The sequence below is a fragment of the Carlito syrichta genome, unplaced genomic scaffold, assembly GCF_000164805.1.
Source record: "Carlito syrichta isolate Samal-C Ts95f unplaced genomic scaffold, Tarsius_syrichta-2.0.1 Scaffold287762, whole genome shotgun sequence".
NCBI classification, from domain to species: Eukaryota; Metazoa; Chordata; class Mammalia; order Primates; family Tarsiidae; genus Carlito; species Carlito syrichta.
In genome coordinates this window covers 289568-297920 of record NW_007231858.1, presented here as the reverse complement: position 1 = coordinate 297920, position 8353 = coordinate 289568, and the positions used below count along the sequence as shown (strand labels likewise).

At 45.1% G+C, this 8353-nt stretch overlaps 1 protein-coding gene across 1 annotated transcript in view; it reads right to left on the bottom strand.

Annotated features, from left to right (window-relative positions):
• Nucleotides 1-8353, bottom strand: part of RNFT2 (ring finger protein, transmembrane 2) — a gene marked incomplete at its 5' end in the record, with an annotated part of 87510 nt that overhangs the window by 62408 nt on the left and 16749 nt on the right. The gene's annotated exons all lie outside the window — the stretch shown is intronic.

The following is an 8353-nucleotide window of genomic DNA, read 5'->3' as shown; positions in this document are numbered from 1 at the left end:
CACTGCACTCCAGTCTGGGCGACAGAGTGAGACTCCAACTCAAAATATAAAAATAAAAAATAAAAAAATAAAAGAATCATACCAACTGTGGTATAATTACACGTCCAGTGTTGTGTAGCTGGCCAGGACTTTCATGTGTGTTATGACACTCTGCCCTCCTCATTAGCCTGTGCGGGTGAATCAGGCAAGGATTAAGTCGGTTTCACAAATGAGGAAGCCAGGAGGGCTCAAAGCGGTTACACTGGCCAAAGGGCACAAAGCTGGGAAGTGGTGGGATTATGGCTCTCGGACGTGGATCATCAGAATTCAGATCCCGAGAAGAGTCAAGCTCACAGGTAAAGGACCACTCCAGGGCCAAGACTTCCTAGGAAGGGCTACATCAAGTCTTGGTTTCCCCACCTGCGAAATGGTGAATGATACGATGCTGGATCACCAGGGAAGCAAAGTAAAGTTTGTTGGTATCACGTACACACACACTCTAGACCGGTGACTTCAGGAGGGCGAGGACTTGGCTCTGCCGCTTTTCTCTTAAGCGACTCTCTCTCTTCCTTTACTGCCAGTTTGCCGCAGTCTGTCTTGATGGGGGCACAGAGGTCTGAGCCTAGGAATATGATCATGCCCAGAAAATGGCATGAGCCGGAAATCCATCCGAGATTCTGGGAAACTCCACCTCCCACACTCTCCACCCAGACCCTGACATTCTACGCTGTGCAAGCAATCCAGGGTATGAGCTGTGTGCTGGTGCCTGGGAGGTGACTCCCAAATTGATTTTATGGGGTGGTCTCAGACACTAGCGAGTCTGCTCATGCCTCAAAGTCCATTTTCAAAATAGATGAACATGATTGCAAAACCTGAGTTTCAACCCTGCCCAGAGGGCTTCCCTGGCCAACCTGCCTGCCAGCAGCCATAAAACAAAAAATCTTCCCTCAATTCCCACAGCTCTGATAGTTTCTACAAACTTTTCCAAACATTTTTTTAAAAGTAAAACTGGGGCAACCCTCTTTTGGGTCCCCTCCTGCTGCTGGGAGCTTTTCTGTCTCCTAATAAATCTCTACTTCCTCACTCTCCCACCCCCTCCCCCCCCCAAAAAAGTAAAACTACATTTATTTCACTTCACAGGACTGTTCTTTATTCCTAATTCTTTGGTGTTAAAATATCCATTCTTTTATGAAATGCTGGTAGATGATCTTTTTCCCCCTAATTATGGTAAAACACACATAACATTAACGGTACCATCTTCGCTGGGTGCAGTGGCTCACACCTGTAATCCCAGCACTGTGGGAGGCCAAGGTGGGAAGATCACCTGAGCCCAGGAGTTCGAAAACAGCCTAGGCAACATAGGGAGATCTCGTTTCTACAAAAAAAAAAATCAGTAAAATCAGCCAGGTGTGGTGGTGCGTGCCTGTAGTCCCAGCTACTCAGAAGGCTGAGGTAGAAGGATTGCCTGAGTCCAGAAGGCCGAGGCTGCAGTGAGTTGTGATTACGCCACTGTACTCCACTACAGCATGGGCAACAGAGTGAGACCCCTGACTCAGAAAAAAAAAATTACCACTGTAACCATTTCAATGTGTACAGTTTGGCAGTGTTAAGTACATTCACACTGTTGCACAGTCATCTAGCATCCAACCACAGATCTCCTCGTATCCTGCAAAACCAAAACTCTTCATTCTTTAAACGATTCTTCATCTCCTCCATCTCCTCAGCCCCTGGCAACCACCATTCTACTCTCTGGTTCCATGAATTTGATGACTCCAGGCACCTCTTATAAGTGGAATCATATGCTATTTGCCCTCCCGTGACTGGCTTATCTCAATTCACAAAGTGTCTGCATGGTTCATCCAGCTTGCAGTGTGTGTCAGAATTTCTTTCCTTTTTTTTTTGAGTTGGAGTGCAGTGGCACGCTCACAGCCACCCCAGCGTTGACCTGCTGGGCTCTGATGATTCTTCCACCTCAGTCTTCCAAGTGGCTGGCTAATTTTTTATTTTTATTGTAGAGACAAGGTCTCGCCAAGTTGCCCAGGCTGGTCTCGAACCCGCGGGCTCAGGCAGTCCACTCACCTCAGCCTCCCAAAGTGCTGAGATTACAGGCTGAGACACCGAACTCAGCCTCCTTCCTTTTTAAGGTTGAATTTATGGATAGATCACATTGTGTTGATCCATTCATCTGACAATGGACACTTGGGTTGCTTGTACCTTTAGACTATTGTGTGCTGATCATTCTTAAAAATGTTTTTAAGGCCGGGCATGGTGGCTCATGCCTGTAATCCCAGCACTTTGGGAGGCCAAGGTGAAAGGATTGCTTGAGGCCAGGAGTTTGAGACTAACCTGGGCAACATAGGGAGACCCTGCCTCCACAAAAATTAGCCAGGCGTGGTGGCACACACCTGTAGTCCCAGCTACTTGGGAGGTTGAGGCATGAGGATCACTTGAGCCCAAGGTTCAAGGCTACAGTAGGTTCAAGCCTGGGCGACAGAGAAAAGACCCTGTCTCAAAAAAAAAAAGTTTTTAACTGCAAAAAACAAGCTGGTATCTACATGGTGGAACCCTGGACTTTGTTTTAGGAATGCTTTACTGGTCTGTGAAATTTCCAGATCTGGGATTTATAAAATTTTGTGTTCGATGTAGATCTATGATTCTGATCATCCTCAGACCCTCTGAAAACAGTCCTCAATTTCTATAAGGCAGCTGCGTTTTGGGCATGTCCCGAGGCTGTGACCTTCTATTCTGAGACGTCCTTTCCGCTGCCATCCTCAGAGAAACTGCCACATCCCTGTTGGACTCTGTGACCCAGCTCGCTGCCTGGGCTGGGATGAATCCCTGACCCATAAAAAGCCAACCAGGGTGCTCTTTCTTTAATTTTAAAGAAGAAACAAGCCGGGCTCGGTGGATCAGCCTGTAATCCCGTGCCTTTGGGAGGCTGAGGTGAGTGGATTGCCTGAGCCCGCAGGTTCGAGACCCGCCTGGGCAGGCAAGACCTCATCTCTACAATAAAAATCAAAAAATCAGCCAGGCGTGGTAGCGCATGCCTGTAATTCCGGCCACTCAGAAGGTTGAGGCGGAAGGATCACCAGAGCCCAGCAGGCGAGGCTGCGGTGGCCAGGAACGGCCACTGCACTCCAGTCTGGGCGACAGAGTGAGACTCCAACTCAAAACAAAAAGAAAGAAGAAACAGAGATTGCCAGTGTCAAAGTAAATTGTGCTGAGAACTCACATCAAATTCTAGGAAACTCCCTGGTTCCTGCCCTTTCTCAGACCTGGTTGTTCAGCTTTTCCCAGGATTGTTTGAGTCCCTGTGTGAAGTACCTGCCTGTTTACTTAAATTGGTAACCCGAAGGAACCTAGTTGATATATTTACATTTTGGGTTTTTTTTGAGTCAGAGTCTCATTCTGTCACCCGGGTTGGAGGGCAGTGGCACGCTCATAGCTACCCTGGCATTGACCTGCTGGGCTCTGGTGATCCGTCTGCCTCAGCCTTCCAAGTAGCTGTAACTACTGGCATGTGCCACCATACCCAGCTAATTTTTTAAAATTTATTTTAGAGATGAGGTCTCACCATGTTGTCCAGGCTGGTCTCGAAACCCCTGGGCTCAGGCAATCTTCTCGCTTCCACCTCCCAAAGTGCTGGGATTACAGGCTTGTGAGCTACTGTGCCCGGAGATATATTTTCTTTATATAGTCTTGGGCAAGAACACGGGAAGTGACAACAAAGCTATTTGTTGATTTAAAGCGATAGCTGGTCAATGACAAAGACTGAGTTATAAAATGGCATGTTCTACATGTTACAACTTCCATCACAAATACACACTTCTATGGAGAGAAAAATGTTAATAGACTTGCTCTTAGATAACAGGACTGGAGGAGATTTGGGTCCTTTTTAATGTGTTTTCCAACCTTTCACCACTGAAAATTACTTTTGAAATTAAAATAAGTTACTTTAAATATCTTGAGATACTTACTTGACAAATATGGAATGTCAAGCACTATGAATTAAGCATTGTATAGGCACCAGGGGAAACAAACTCACTCACAGTGAATGAGAGGTTAGCAAGCAGCCCCTAAAGAACTTAGAAAGGAATTTTTTGTTTTTGAGCAGGGTCTCACTCTGTTGCCTGCCCAGGCTGGAGTGCAGTGGCACGCTCATAACTCACAACCTCGAACTCCTAGGCTCAAGTGATCCTTCCGCCTCAGCCTCCCACATAGCTGGACTACAGGCACACGCCACCACACCCAGCTAATTTTTTAAATTTTTTATGGAGACAGAGGTTCGTTATGTTGCCCAGGCTGGTCTTAACCTCTTGGGCTCAAGTAATCCTCTCACTTTGGCCTCCCAAAGTGCTGGGATTACAGGCATGAGCCACCACGCCTGGTAGAAAGGAACATTTTTGACTGTTCCACATGCTCATGGGAGTAAGTGAGGTTTTGCCTGCTCAGTTTATGGTGGCAGACCTATGAAGAAAGCTTCCTCACTTCAAAAGAATTTCCAGCCAGGCGTGGTGGCATGCTGGAAGTAATCCCAGCACTTTGGGAGGCTGAAGCAAGAAGACTGCCTGAGTCCAGGGGTTTGAGACCAGCCTGGGCAACTTGTGAGATCTCGTCTCTAAAATGTATCAAAAAATTAGCTGGGCAGGGTTGCACGCACCTATAGTTCTGGCAACTTGTAAGGTTGAGGCAGGAGGATCACTGGAGCCCAGCAGGTCAACACTGGGGTAGCTGTGAGCATGCCATTGCCCTCCAGCCTGGGTGACAGGGTGAGACTCTGACTCAAAAAAAAAAAAAGAATTTCCAGGTGTGTGGCTGCCAGGGGGACAGAGATATTTTAAGGCAGCTGATGATAAATCTGGGCTTAAATTAATTAAATTAAATTCCATTCAATTTCTTGGGTTCAGACTCCCCACTGACCACCATATTGCACAGAACTCTGAGTCAGGAAGCCACACAAGAAGAGGGTGCCCAGGTGATATGACATGTTTGGGGTGGGAGGAACAGGAAGCCCTGTCTCCTTTTTCTGTCTGTCTTAAACCAGATGAGGTAGACATTTTTATCCCTCAATATTAAAAAAAAAAAAAAAGCGTTGCTGGTATTAGTTATATTCAAAAAATTATAATATACAGATAATTCTAAAGAAAAAAAGTAATGGCTGGGCAAGGTGGGTCATGCCTGTAATCCCAGTGCTTTGAGAGGTATAGGTGGGAGGATCACTTGAGGTCAGGAATTTGAGACCCACCTGAGAAACATAGTGAGACCTTGTATCTACAGAAAAATAAAAAATTAGCTGGGTGTGGTGGCACACACCTGCAATACCAGCCAATCGGAAGGATTGCTTGAACCCAGGTGTTCGAGGCTGCAGTGAGCTATAATCGTGCCACTACACTCCTGTCTCGGTGGCAGAGCAAGACCCCACCTCAAGAGAAAAAAAGAAAATCGTTCACATATCTAATGCCTAGAGGACCACTGCTAATAGTCTAGGTATTGGGCCAAGAGACAGCAACTTTTTCTGTAGAAGAACAGATAGCCAATATTTTGGCTCTGTGGGCCATATGATCTCTGCTACAATGATTCAGCTCTGTCAGAGCATAAAAGCACTCACACATGAGTGTATGAATGTAGCTTTGTTCCTACAAAGCGTTATTAATAAAAGCAGGTGAATGGCTACAGTTTGGTGACCTCTGTTTTAGTATGTATATCTTTATGGACTTTTAAAAAATATAGACTTCTGTACATTAAAATAACTTTGAAAAACTACTACCTTCATAAGGTGGGGAAAAACATCAAATATAATACAGTCACGCGTTGCTTCACGACTGGGCCATGTTCTGAGACATGTGTCCTTAGACGATTTTTTGTGCGAACATCATAACATGTACTGACACAAACCTAGATGGTGCAGCCTACTCCATGCCTAGGCTGTCTGCTGGGGTCAACTGCTTCTAGGCTGCACACCTGTACCCAATGTTACTATACTGAATACTGTAGGCAACTGTAACAATGGGAAGCATTTACATATCTCATCATATCTACACGTAGAAAGGGAACAGTAAAAATACCATATAAAAGATAAAAAATAGCCCACCTGTCCCGAGCACTTGCCACAAATGGAGCCTGCAGGACTGGCAGTGGCTCTGGGTGGGTGGGTGGATGAGTGGGTGGTGAGGGAATGTCAAGGCCTAGGATATCACTGTGCACTACTGTAGACTTATACACACTGTATACCCAGGTTACATTCAATGTTTTAAAATTTTTCTTTCTTCAATAATAAATTAACCTTAGCTTATGATAACTTTTTTTTTTTGAGTTGGAGTCTCACTCTGTCACCCAGGCTGGAGTGCAGTGGCACGCTCACGGGTACTGCAGCCTCGACCTGCTGGGCTCAGGTGATCCTTCCACCTCAGCCTTCCAAGTAGCTGGAACCACAGGTGTGCACCACCATGTCCAACTGATTTTTTTATTTTATTGTAGAAATGAGATCTCGCCATGTTTCCTAGGTTAATTTCAAACCCGTGGGTTCAGGGAATCCTCTCGCCTCAGCCTCCTAAAGTGCTTGGATTATAGATGGGAGCCACTGCGCCCAGCAACTTTTTTACTTTGTAAACTTTTTCAATTTTTAAAAACTTTTGATTGTTTTATAATAACACGTAGCTTAAAACACAAACACATGGTACAGCTATACAAAAATGTCTTCTTTCTTTATATCCTTACTCTATAAGCTTTCTAAAAAAACTTTTAAAACATTTTTGTTAAAAACTAAGATACACACACATGAGTCTGGGCTGACACAGGGTCAGGATCATCAATTTTACTGTCTTCCACCTCCACATCTTGTCCCACTAGAGGATTTTCAGGGGGACAAAAACCCGTATAGAGCTGTTTTCTCCTATGATAACATTCCGGAATGCTTCCTGAGGGACCTGCCTGAGGGTGCTTCACAGTTAACCTTTGTTTTGTACAAGGGAAAAAAGTATACTCTGAAATGATGATTAAAAGTACAGTAAATACATAAACCAGTAACATAGTTGGTTATTATCATTATCAAAGGTTGTTTACACCAGCATCACCACGCATATGTGAGCAGTGTATTGTGCTACATTATGATGGCTACCACATCACCAGGTGATGGGAATTTTCCAGCTCCATGATAACCTTATGGACTGCTGCTGTATATATGTGGTCCATCATGATGGAGACGCCACAGGACTGTAGTATAAAAGGCTACACAGTAGATACATGAAAAAGTGCTCAGCCTCATTCATCATAGAGAAATGCAAATCAAAGCCATACTGAGATACCACCTAACCCCAGTAAGAATGGCCATCATTCATAAAACAAACAACAACGGATGCTGGTGAGGATGCAGAGAAAAGGGGATGCTTCTACACTGCTGGTAGGAATTCAAACTAGTTCTACCTCCATGGAAAACAGTGTGGTGATTTCTAAAAGAACTAGAGATGGACCTTTCATATGACCCAGCAATCCCCCTTCTGGGAATATACCCAGAGGAACTCAAATCATTCTACCAAAAAGATACCTGCACATGCATGTTTATTGTAGCACTACTCATAATAGCAGAAACATGGAACCAATCGTGCTGCCTATCGAAACTGAACTGGATAAAAAAATGTGGTTCGTATACATGATGCAATATTACGCAGTTGTAAAGAAGAACAAACATAAGAACTTTGCAGCCACTTGGATGGATTTAGTCTATAATACTCAGCAAAGAACTGAGTGTCACATGTCTCACTCATCAGCAGAGCCTGACCATATACCACAATACTTTAAGAAAGGGATTGGCAGTAGTGGGACACTGCCAGGGGAGCAGTGTGGGTGGGGGTTTGGAGGTGGAGGGCTGGGAAAACATAACATCAATAAGGGGACCTGATCTCAAACCAGGCGAAGTGGGGACCAAAGGGAGGTCCAAACTTTACCTGTACGATGACCACTTGTATACCTAATTCTGAATTGTACCCCACATCTTCAAAAAAAAAAAAAAAATTAAATTAAATATGAAAAAAATTAAAAGGCTACACGGTGCAATCTAAATATCTGATTCTTAGTGCCTACCAAAAAACCAAATATTAAGCCAGGCTCGGTGGCTCAGCCTGTAATCCTGCACTTTGGGAGGCTGAGGCGAGTGAATTACCTGAGCCCGCGTGTTTAAGACCCGCCTGAGCAACTTGGCGAGACCTCATCTCTACAATAAATCAAAAAAATTAGCTGGGCATGGTAGCGCGCACCTGTAGCTCCGGCTACTTGGAAGGCTGCAGTGGAAGGATCGCCAGAGCCCCAGCAGGTCGAGGCTGTGGTGGCCAGGAGCGGCCACTGCACTCCAGTCTGGGCGACAGAGTGAGACTCCAAC